The sequence below is a fragment of the Dasypus novemcinctus genome, chromosome 6 (assembly GCF_030445035.2).
Source record: "Dasypus novemcinctus isolate mDasNov1 chromosome 6, mDasNov1.1.hap2, whole genome shotgun sequence".
NCBI lineage: Eukaryota > Metazoa > Chordata > Mammalia > Cingulata > Dasypodidae > Dasypus > Dasypus novemcinctus.
The window spans coordinates 26,648,407-26,661,355 of record NC_080678.1 but is presented as its reverse complement, the minus strand read 5'-3'; positions in this window follow the sequence as shown (position 1 = coordinate 26,661,355).

Genomic DNA, 12,949 nt, shown 5'->3' with positions numbered 1-12,949 from the left:
GGTTGATTCCAAATTTTGGCAATAGTGAACAATGCTGCTATGAACATTGGTGAGCACACATCAGTTTGCGTCCTTGTTTTTAGAGTTCTACTGTGTATATAACCAGCAGTGGAATTGCTGGGTCATATGGCAAATGTAAGGCTAGTTTTTTGAGAAACCACCAAACTGTCCTCCAGAATGGCTGGATCCTTCTGCATTCCCACCAGCAGTGGATGAGTGTTCCCATTCCTCCACATCCTCTCCAGCATTTGGAGCATTTTTTCATGTGCTTTTTGGCCATTTGTAGTTTTTCTTTGGAGAAGTGTCTGTTTAAATCTTTTTCCATTTTTTAAATGGGTTGCTTGTCTTTTTATTTTCGAGATATAGGAGTTCTTTGTATATGTAGGTTATAAATCTCCTATCAGATATATGGTTACCAAATATTTTCTCCCATTGTGTAGGTTCTCTTTTCAATTTCTTGACAAAGTCCTTTGAGGTGCAGAAGGCTTTAATTTTGAGGAAGTCCCACTTATCTATTTGTTCTTTTGCTGCTTGTGCTTTTGGTGTGAAGTTCATGAAGCCATTTCCTATTACAAGTTCTTGTAGATGCTTCCCTACACTGCTTTCCAAAGTCTTTATGGTCTTGGCACTTATATTTAGGTCTTTGATCCATCTTGAGTTGATTTTCGTATAAGGTGTGAGTTGGTAATCCTCTTTCATTCTTTTATATATGGATATCCAGTTCTCCAGGCACCATTTGTTGAATAGACCATTCTCTCCAAGTTGAGAGGGTTTGGTGGCTTTATCGAATATTATATGACTATATGTATGAGGATCTATATCAGAACTCTCAATTCAGTTCCATTGGTCTGTGTGTCTCTCCTTGTGCCAATACCATGCTGTTTTCACTACTGTAGCTTTGTAGTATCTTTTAAAGTCAGGTAGTGTGATTCCTCCAATTTCATTTTTCTTTTTCAATATGTCTTTGGCTATTCGAGGCCTCTTTCCTTTCCAAATAAATTTCATAGCTAGTTTTTCTAGTTCATTAAAGAATGCTGTGTTGATTTCTATTGGGATTGCGTTGAATGTGTAGATCAGATTTGGTAGGATGACATCTTTTTTAAAAAATATTTATTTCTTTATTTCTCTCCTTTTCCCCCTCTTCACCCCCCAATTGTCTGTTCTATGTGTGTGTGTTCTTTGTCTGCTTCTGTTGTTGTCAGTGGCATGGGAATCTGTGTTTTCTTTTTGTTGCATCATCTTGTTGTGTCAGCTCTCCATGTGTGTGGCACCATTCCTGGGCAGGCTGCACTTTCTTTTCACGCTGAGCTGTTCTCCTTATGGGGAAATTTATTCATAGGTATTTGATTTTTTTATTTACTATTGTAAATGGTATTTGTTTCTTGATTTCCTCCTGAGCTTGCTCATTATTGGTGTACAGAAATGCTACTGATATTTGCACATTGATCTTATAACCCGTGACTTTACTAAACTCGTTTATGAGTTCTAGAAACTTTGTTGTAAACCTCTCAGTGTTTTCTATGTATAGGATCATATCATCTGCAAATAATGCAATTTTGACTTCTTCCTTTCCAATTTAAATGCCTTTTATATCTGGTTCTTGCCTCAGTGCTTGAGCAAGTGCTTCTAAGACAATGTTAAATAGAAGAGGTGATAGTGGGCATCCTTGTCTTGTTCCTGATCTTAGAGGGAAAGATTTTAGGATTTCACCATTGTAAATGATGTTGGCTGTGGGTTTTTCATATATACTCTTTATCATGTTCAGAAAATTTCCTTGTATTCCAATCTTTTGCAGTGTTTTTATCAAGAAAGGTGCTGTATTTTGTCAAATAATTTTTCTGCATCTATAGATATAATCATGTGATTTTTTCCCTTCAATCTATTTATATGGTATATTACATTGATTGATTTTCTTATGTTGAACCATCCTTGCATACCCGGAATGAATCCCACTTGGTCATAGTGTATAATTCGTTTAATGTGTTGTTGAATACGGTTAGCAAGTATTTTGTTGAGGATTTTTGCATCTAGGTATTAGAGAAATTGGTCTGTAATTTTCCTTTCTTGTGGTGTCTTTGGCTTTGGTACTAGGGTAATGTCAGCATCATAGAATGAGTTAGGTAATGTTCCTTTTGTTTTGATTTTTTGGAAGAGTTTTAGCAAGAATGGCATTAGTTCGTTCCAGAATGTTTTGTAGAATTCACCTGTGAAGCCGTCTGGCCCTGGGCTCTTCTTAGTTGGGAGGTTTTTAATGACTGATTCTATCTCTTTACTTGTGATTGGTTTGTTGAGATTGTCAATTTCTTTTTTCATCAATATAGGCTGCTTATGTGTTTCTAGGAATTTGTCCATTTCCTCTTAATTGTCATTTTGGTTGGAATATAGGTTTTCAAAGTATCCTCTTATGATAGTCTTTATTTCTGTGGGGTCCACGGTGATATCTCCTTTCTCATTTCTTATTTTGTGTATTTGCTTCTTCTCTCTTTTATTCTTTGTTAGTCTAGCTAAGGGTTTGTCGATTTTATTGATTTTCTCAAAGAACCAGTTCTTGGTTTTGTTTATCTTTTCAAGTTCTTTCTTATTTTCTATTTCATTTAGTTCTGCTCTTATCTTTGTTATTTCTTTCTTTCTTCTTCCTGTGCGGTTACTTTGTTGTTTTTTACTAATTCCTCCAAATGTGTGGTTAGTTCTTCAGTTTTTGCTCTTTCTTCTTCTTTTTTTTTCTCCAAAGTTTTATATGTACAATACAGAAAACTGAAAAACACAAGAAGCAAAGAACACATAAGTCATCCAGAATCACAGGCAGTTTACAGTTTGACATACCCTTCTAGGTCCCATGTGTGTATATATACAATTGGTCATACATTTTTAAGGGATCAAGATTACAAAGAATGTATCATGCTTTTTCACACATCATGAGTATTTACTCATTCAAAGCCCCAAAGCCATGAGGGACTGTGATAACCAAGAATACAAGACACCAACTCAGGTAGGGGAAAAAATGTATTCCTGCCTTTCTTGGGGACTAAAATTTCCCAAGACAAAAATGGTAACAAGTCTCTAGAGATATTGGCAGTTACATATACTGCATTCCCTTAATGCTACATCAGGAGTTCTTAACCAGGGGTCCATGGAAAGATTTCAGGGTCTCTGTGAGCTTGAATTGAACAAAAATCTACTTATTATCTTTATTTTCTCTGACCTCTAACTGAAATCTAGCCTTTCCTTCACTCATAAATGTATGCAATAAATTATAGTAGTATTAATTTCATATCACATTACAGTTACTGAGTATCTTGAAAAATGGCTTATGATCATCCATACTTCGAAATTACAGTAGTAGTTAAACTCAAGTTAGCTGGGTATCATAAAACCATCTGCTGCTACATTCTAAGAAGGGGTCCATGGTACAAAAAAAAGGTTAAGAACCCTTAACCCACACATCAGGAAAGCTTACTGTTTTTAAATATTTCATATTAAAAGGTTTAATTAGATTCAAAATCTATGAATCATCATAAGAAATTTGAAATGACATTTGCCAATGAAAGAAAAGGGAAAGCTGCTACATTTAAAGAAATAATTATGGGAGTGGATGTGGCTCAGTGCCTGCTTCCTACATGGGAGGTCCCGGGTTCCAAAATTGTTGGGAAAAAAACAGCTCAGGGGAGGCAGTGTGGCTCAGTGGTTGGGTGCTAGCTTCCCACATACAAGGTCCCGGCTTCAGTACCTATTTACTCCACAATAAGCAATCAAGTTCTTGATTAAACAGCAACTTTTGTCTTTTTACACGTCATCTTTACAAGTCATCTTCAATAACTTTCCCTGTGGCCGGTGGGCATCAGCGGCTGACCCCGCAGGCCTGGTCCTCCTCCTCCTCCTCCTCCTCCTCCTCCACCTCTAGCTCCCACCATGGGGAGAGGCTCACGCAGAACCCCCCTCTTTCTTCTTTTATGATGTATGAATTTTTGGCTATAAATTTCCCTCTCAGTACTGCTTTTGCTGAATCCCATAAGTTTTGCTATGTTGTGTTGTCATTTTCATTAGTTTCAAGGTAGTTATTAATTTCTTTTGAGATTTCCTCTTTGACCCACTGTTTTTCTAAGAGTGTGCTGTTTAATTTCCATATCTTGGTGTGAAATCTGGGCCTCTGGCCCTTGCAGATTTCCAGCTTCACTCCACTGTGGTCAGAGATATTATTTTGTATGATTTCAATCTTTCTGAATTTACTGAGCCTGTCTTTGTGGCCTAGCATAGGGTCTATCTCGGAGAATGATCCATATGCACTTGAGAAAAATGTATATCCTGCTGTATTTGGGTGTAATGATCTGTATATGTCTATTAGGTCCAGCTCCTCTAATATACTGTTCAAAGTTTTTGTTTCTTTAGTGATTCTCTTTTGTGATGTTCTGCCAAAGTTGATAGTGGTGTATTAAAGTATACATTAAAGTATAGATGCCACTATAATTTTAGAGGCATCTATTCTTTCACTTAGTTTCTCCAGTGTTTGCCTCATGTATTTGGAGGCACCCTTGTTAGGAGCATAAATATTTTTGTTTGTTCGTTCTTATTGAAAGATTATTCCTTTCACTAATATGTAGTATCCATCTTTGTCTCTCACAATTGTTTTGCATTTAAAGTCAATTTTGTCTGATAGTAATATAGCTAATCCTGCCTTTTTTTGGTTATTGTTTGCTTGTAAGATTGTTTTCCAGCCATTCACTTTCAACCTCCTTGAATCCCTGGGTCTAAGATGTGTTTCTTGCAGACAGCATGTAGATGGGTCATATTTCTTTATCCAGTCTTCCAGTCTGAATCTTTTGACAGGTGAGTTTAACCCATTGACATTCAGTGTTATTAACTTCAAGGAATTATTTATGTTAGCCATATTTTGTTTGGACTTGTGTTTGTCATATTTTTTGTTTTTTTCCCTTCTCTTTTTGTCTTTTTTGCTGTTCTTACACTCTCCTCCATCTCTGCCTCTCCTGTTTTTTTCTTTCTTCCTGCAGAACTCCCTTTAGTATTTCTTGAAGGGCAGGGTTCTTTTTGGCATACTCTTTTAATTTCTGTTTATCTGTGAATATTTTGAGCTCTCCATCATTTTTGAATGCTAGCTTAGCTGGGTAGAGTATTCTTGGTTCAAAATTGTTTTCCTTTAGGGCCTTGACTATATCATACCACTGCCTTCTTGTCTCCATGGTTTCAGATGAGAAATCAGCACTTAATCTTATGGAGCCTTCCTTGTATGTGTGGTTCTCTTTTCTCTTGCTGCTTTTAGAATTTTCTCTTTGTCTTGAGCATTGGATAATTTGACAAGTATATGTCTTGGGGTGGGCCTGTTGGGATTTATGGTGTTTGGGGTGCGTTGTGCTTCCTGGACATGTACATCCATCTCCCTCAGTAGATTTGGGAAGTTTTCAGTCATTATTTCCTCCAACACCCCTTCTGTCCCCTTTCCCTTCTCCTCTCTTTCTGGGATGCCTATAATACATACGTTTGTGCATTTTGCATTGTCATTTAAGTCCATAAGTCCCAGCTGGATTTTTTCTATCTTTTTATCAATCAGTTCTACTATCTGTTTGATTTCCGATGTACTATCTTCCATGTCGCTAATTCTCTCCTCTGCCTTTTCTAATCTGCTCCTATTTGCTGAGAGTGTATTTTTGATTTCTTGAACTGTGGTGTTCATCACCATCATATCTGTTATCTTTTTGCATATGTCTTCAATTTCTTCTGTATTCTCTCCAAGTGTTTTCTTCATATTGTTAATCTCTTCCTTTACTTCATTAAGGTGGTCTCTAATATATGTTTTGAGATCTTTAATACTTGTCTGATGTTCTGCTCCTCTTCCTGGCTTTTAGTTTGTTCATTGGATTCGGCCATGTTTTCCTGATTATTGATTTGGTTTGTAGTTTTTTGTTGCTGTCTGGTCATCATTTCATCTTGATGGGCTTAATCAGTTCCTTAGCTTCTTTGTCTAGTCTTGGGGATTAATTAGTTGTTGTTCATGCGTAAGTGTTATGTCTTCCCTTTGTCACTTTGTTCTTCTTACTCTATTTTCTTGTTGCTGGCTAAGTTCACTTTGAAGGAAAATATTAGGGCTAGGGAAAGCAAAATAAGTAAGAAAAAGAAAATGTATAAATTAGTATTGGTAATAAATGTTAACAGAGCAACAATGTGAGATCTAGGAGAATGGATATTAGACTCATGTAAGTTGTGTAGCATTATAGCAGTAAGTAGAGTACCTATAAAGAGATAGTCAACTAAATATGGGGAGGGATATAGTATGAATTAAAAGGCCAGTGTTTTCATGAGAGAGGGAAAGAGAAAAGAAAGACAATAATATCAAGAGTGGATAAAAGACATAAAACAGAACAAAGGTATTAGAAATAAAAAGTCAGACAATTTGGGGGCCAAAGAAAGGGAGGTGGAATGTAAGAGAAACAGTAGATGATGGAGGATAGAAAGATGTAGGGGACAGGGCATAGTGTAGGTGGCCAAAATCAATACACACAGAAAAGAGGAAATGAAGGATGAGGAAACACATCAAATGTGAAGTGTTCCCTGCAGCACCTATTATATAAAGAAAATAAAATAAAGAAGAAAAAGAGAGAAAAGAAAAAAAAGAGGAGAGAAAAAGGGGGGGGGGGTAAAGAAAAGGGGTGGAAACCATCAAGAAAAAGAAAAAGAGAAAAAAAACTAAATAAATGAAAAAGGACCTTGGGTGATAAAACAGGAGAAAAGATCAGGAGACCATATTAGCAATATTGTCAACCACAATGAAAAAAAAAAAAAAACCAACGTTTCAATCTAGGAATCCTCTTTGCAGTTAAATAAAATGCTTAGTGATCTGACCTTCCCCCTTTCTCACTTCCTCTCTTCTCTCTCTCCCAGGACAATAGGAAAGCTGCCTGAGAGGTCTGGTAGGATATTCAAGTGGGTCCTTGTCGAACCAAGTCCACACAGAAGACTATGATTCTTCATTTCTAGCACAAGAGCACCTACACCTCACCAGAAACTCCAAATATACTAGTGGAAGCTTGGATAGCACATCCTACAGTCCCTCCCCATTAGGTGTGCTAGGGGAGGTCTAATTGATTTTCTGACTATACCTTCTCCCAGACCTAGTTTCCTATCTCAGGATGTTTAGGTAAATTGGGCTTCCTCAGCAGATTCGCCTCTCGTTTCTTCCCAGACTCTCCCCAGGTCATCTGGTACACTCCTCCAAGCTCAAGGAGAAAAAAAAAACCAAAACACAAAATGTGGAGGGCTAGGGTAATCAAGGACCTCAGATGGACTTCAGGGTGTGGTGGATTTGGGATACTGCAGACTCAAGGTGTGTGAGTCTCTGGAGCGTGGGCTACCAGAGTTTAAGGGATACAGACCTGGGAACCACGTATCTGGTTAACACTAGGTTTGGGAACTCCGCAGCACAACAAAGTTTTCAGGGATCGCCATGGCTGGGCTGCCAGCCCTAGAGGGAGGGGTCCCACCCACAACCTCTGACCTCCATGTCAGAAACCCAAAATTCTATCTTTTGCAAGAATCCCTTCTGTCACTGTCTCACCAAATCGATATCCAGACACCTACTGCCCTGCAAGCCCCCAAAACAACCCGCTCAGTGTTTGGGAACACCTCAGCACAACAAAGATTTCAGGAATCTGCTATAATTCTAATACCAGGTGTATCATGAATCCTACTCTTAGATCCGGTTGTAGACATCTCTGATTCCCAATACACACCCACTGATCTGGTAAGTCTTTTCTCTCTTCTGGCCTCTCAATATACCATACTCATCCTCCCTGGCAGGATTTCCAAGGTTTACTCAAATCCCAAAACTTTCTTGTTATCTTCTCCCATTAAATGATACCAGGCCACTGTATTAGTCAGACTAGGCTAAGTTACATTATAAGAACCAATATACTTCAAATGCCTGTGGCATTAAATGCAAAAAAGATTTTTTATCCAGAGGAGGTTAGTAGAAGACTTTTCTCCTCAAAGAAACTTAGGCACTCAAACTGAAAGAAGCTCCACTATCTAGAATGTTTCCAGGGAAAAAAGCACTTATAAAGTTCACATGTGCTCTTCTTGTTTTAACTGAGAAGTGATACACATCACCTCCACTCATAGCCTGGCGTCCAGTCATGTGGCCTGCTGTAGGGCAAAGGAGCTAGGAGATGGTGGCACATAGATATGCCATGATCCATAAATGCCTCTGTGAAAGCAAGTAAAATATTAGTGCATACAAATTTTCAATAAATGTCTGCTCATAGTTGGATGGAGTTACCATAGATTTTCTTTCTATTCTGAACATAAACAATATTTTATGCCTGGAAATTTTATTAATTGACAGAAGTTCAGACTTTGGCCTTCTCTTGGTAATAACTTTTATGTATGTCTTATCCCCGCAACCAGATCATAAATACCTTTAAAACAAGGACTGTTTCCTATATGAATAAATAGCTTTCTTAAGGAGCTGAGACAAAGCGAAGAGCTTTGGGTATGAGTGGAGCTTTGTCTCTGGGAATTTGCATGATCTTAGGCTAAAAGTTAAACCTCTGAAGACAGTAGTACCTTGAACTTCAGAGCGAGGGAACAGAACTTCCTTAGTTTAAATATTGACTGTCACCTACTAGATGTGCAACTTTGGATAACTTACATACTTCTTCTAAGCCTCAATTTTCTTATCTGAACAATGTATCTACCTCATAGGGCTGTTGTGAAATTATTGTGCGGGAACTTCTTGGCACAATGCTTGGCACAGACTAAGCCTCAATAAATGTTAGCACTCAGTGACTTTTCTTTGAATCCTGTTTTCCTCAACTGTAAAATATGCCTGAAGAATCTTGCCATGCCTATTCAGTGGTGTTCTTGTGTGGACCAAACAAAAATGAATGGTAGTGAAATCACATTATAAACTGTGCAACATATAATATTAGGTACTTTTACTATGATCGGACAATGGGAATACAAACAAAACAAACATCTAATGCAGGCCTGGACATGGAATAGATAACTAGTAAATATTTGTTGAAACAAATTACATTCATTAAGGGCAGGAATCTTTTCTAATTGTTTGATACCAACTATATACCCAGTTAATATCCCTTTTGCATTACATGTGAAAAAGGCTCAGCACACTTCCTGACATACGCAGGGATAGTTCCTGTAATGGCTTTTGGCTTTCTCCATAGTCTGGGAGCTGCACAGCTCTCCCCTTTTCCTTCCCCCCATTCATCATGCTTTTTGTCCCCTGAACCAGTGGGCTTGCTGTTAGTCTGGTTGCATTAGTATCACTGGAGAGAAACTACGGAGAGAGTCTTTGAAAAGGTAAGATCTTTTATCTCTCTCTCCCAACTCATTTTTCACTTAAAGACAAGGCAGAATGAATCATATTTCTCTCTGAGGTCTTTCTTTTCCTGTCAATAAAAATCTTGTTACCTGGCTGCCTGGGCAGGGTTCAATGCTGGCATGTACATCCAGCCAATCCTTTCTATAATTCTTTATTAATGCTGATTTGGAGTTGGAGAGTTTTAGTCGCAGCTCCTTCAAGTGCTGAGCTATTAGGCTCAGGCAGCAGCCCAGGGCCATTAATTTGGTTTAGAATCTTGTCCTCTCATCCCTTTGAGGAACACCCACTGCTAGTAGTGCTAGGAGGTGGGAAGGACATATGGATGCCTCAAAAGTGCCCAAGGGTGGTGCAGTGGGCCGGGGAGTGGTCGGGGGACAATAGCATGGCCTCAGGAGTCAGGTCACCCAGGCATGAAGCCTGGCTCAAGCAATTTGGGGTAATCCTTCACCTATTTATGCCCCAGTTTCCTCATGATGTTGAAGTAATGAGTAGGAAATTCTTGGCATAGTGCCCAAAAGGAAGAATGCATACAATAAATTTTAGCACTGACAGTGATTATTCAATATTCACAGAGTATTTATAAAGCACCTACTATGTGTTGGGAATTGTCTTGAGTGTTTGGAATGCATCAAGGAGCAAAACAAAAATACCTGTCCTTATTGAGCGTACATGATGATGATGATGATGAGGAGGAGGAGGAGGAGGAGGAGGAGGAGGAGGACATTGAAGATGGACCCTGCCCTGGCAAGTTATAATCTACTGGGAGAAATTAAACTAATCCCCTTGCCATGAATTTACCCTGGATACATGCAAGTGCAATAAACTTCCCTTACTGCCCTGTGAAATTCTTTAGAGTAGGAGTACTGCTCAGTACGTCTCTGGGCCTCCACTGCCTGGATTTCCAACTGTATAATGCCACCTGACTGGGCATAATATTAGCGGTGCTGGTGTCTCTGGAGAATAAAATCAATTACACCAATCACTGGCTTATGCATCATTGAGAAAGCCCCTGAGTCAATGCTTTCTACAGTGTGTGCTCTGATAGTTGGTCTTGAATGACAAGTGAATGTTGGTGTTGTGGTTCCACGGATTTACACAGAGAAACAGTACTTGCATCATAACCGACTCCTGGTGTCATCTTATCAAGGTCCCTGTTAAAGGCAGGATGAGGTCTGTGGGATGTAGATGACCCCTGAGTGACAAGCATGTGAGGATGATGATGATGATGAAGATGACAACATGTTGACTTACATAGTGCTTTCTATACTGTAAGACATTTTAATTGTGTTATCTAGTTGTAGGCCTTCAAACAACCTAGTAGGAAAGCTATGCTCCTCTATCTGTGTATGTCTTATCTGTAAAATGGGGCAAGAGAATTGCCCAAGGTCTCAAACCTGGTAAGTTGTCAGAGTAGAATCTAAAACTCAGGACTTTTAAACTCTAAGTTTAGTGCCTTTGCCCCCACACCAGACAGCTCACTGCTTGTGATATAGACTTGAGCAAAGAAACTTCTGGTGAGTATTTTCCAAAGTGATTTCTTTAGAACTAATTCCTCAGACTGTTAATAGTATTACATACCCAAAAAAGCATTCTGTCAAATAAGTCAGGGAACTGCTGGAAAGGGCAAGTTAAATAGGGTCTTTTATCAGTGCCTTTAACAGGACTTATCAGTGCCTTTAACAGGCTGATATAACCAGTGACTTTGAGACTACTCAATGCAGGAAGAAAGTAAGCAGTGATTTATTCTATTATGGCATTCTTTCTTCATTGACTACCTCTAGGAAACACACTTGGGAAAACCCTGCTTTATATGTAATTTGCTCCTTTGTTCCCTCTAGAAATCTCAGAAGGCTACTTTCTGGAACCGAGGAGGACTGCCATTTTTGGAAATGGCAGTCTAATGATTAGCAGCAAGGTTGTTTCTGGTCTGGGCCATCATCACTCCCAGGTCCCCCTGCTTACCTGGGCATGTCTTTCTGAGGCCTGAGGTTCCTGTGGGAGAGGGTTGACTTGGAGTTTGGGAGATTCTGCCATCCCACAGCTGTGGAACCTCAGACAAGTCAGTTTTCCATGCTTGGCCTCAGATTCCTTTCCTGTAAAGGGAGATGTTTGGATGGGAATGATTCCCAAGGGCCCTACCAGTTTCATGATTATATGACTCTAATTTCTAGACCTGTTGATCTTCACACCAGCACTCCTCCCAGGTGCATGAGACTCACCAGGCACTTTGTTAAGATACAGATTCCTGAGTCCCACCCCTGACAGTGCAATTCAGTCAGTTTGCAGGGCGAGGCCTGGAAGTGTGTATTTGTAATCAACATGCCAGGTCATTTTGGTGTGAAAACCTGTCTACGAGAGAGCCCTGGAGAAAATATAAAGACCCAGCGAGGACCACAGAGAGGCCTGTGAAACGTATGACAAAGACTGAGGAAGTTGGCCTTCCACACCAGGCGATGTCAGGCATACATACCCAGACACTGCCTGGACCCCCAAGGAGATGGCCATCTCTTGGCCCACGTCTTCTTCTTAACTGAATGTCATTGTACTCTTTTTTTTTTTTTTCTCCCCCCACTCCCCACCCCAGTTGTCTGTTCTCTGTGTCTATTTGCTGCATGTTCTTCTTTGTCCACTTCTGTTGTTGTCAGCGGCACAGGAATCTATTTCTTTTTGTTGTGCCATCTTGTTGTCAGCTCTCTGTGTGCACGGCTTCATTCCTGGGCAGGCTGCACTTTCTTTTGCACTGGGTGGCTCTCCTTACGGGGTGCACTCCTTGTGCGTGGGGATTCCCTACACGGACACCCCTGCGTGGCACGGCACTCCTTGCACACATCAGCACTATGTGTGGGCCAGGTTCACACAGGTCAATGAGGCCCGGGGTTTGAGCCACGGACCTCCCATATGGTAGACGGACGCCCTAACCACTGCACCAAGTCCGCTTCCACATTGTCCTCTTTCTATTCTCCTCTTGTTGGGAATTCTTCACTAACGATGGTCTTGGGGATGGGGACCAGAATTTCTTTGGTTATCTATAGTTTATTATCCATTGCATGGCATTAAGAAAGTTCACATGCTATACTATATCACGTAGTCAAGGGTGCACTCTGGCAATACCACTACAGTAGTAAAAAGAAACCTTTACAATCTGCCTAAATGCTGCTTTGGTACACATGTGTGCATATTGGGGAATGACATTCAGGGTAGAGGGCCCAGAAAGACACAGACAGAGAGGTGTGAGACGGCATGGCCTCCTCTGGGCATGGTGATCTAAATTCAGTGCCATTGGGTCCTAAGGCTTAGGGGGTGGATAAATGGAAGGCGAGGCAGGACAGTTGGGGCTTAGGCCATTATAACGCAGTTTGGACTAAGAGCATTGGTGAAGAGAGTCATGGGAGGCTTGTGCAGTACGGGTATGTGTATGTACGACATAGAGAAACAGATTTTTGCAAATGGCCTTAGCTATGAATGAGTGTGAACAATGCACTGGAGGGTGTTGTTGATGGTTGTAACTGAGAGATCACTTATGAGGACATTGCAAGAGGTCAGGTGAAAGATGAGCATCTAGTCTAAAGCAGTGCCCACTGGGATGTAGAAAAGAGGCCA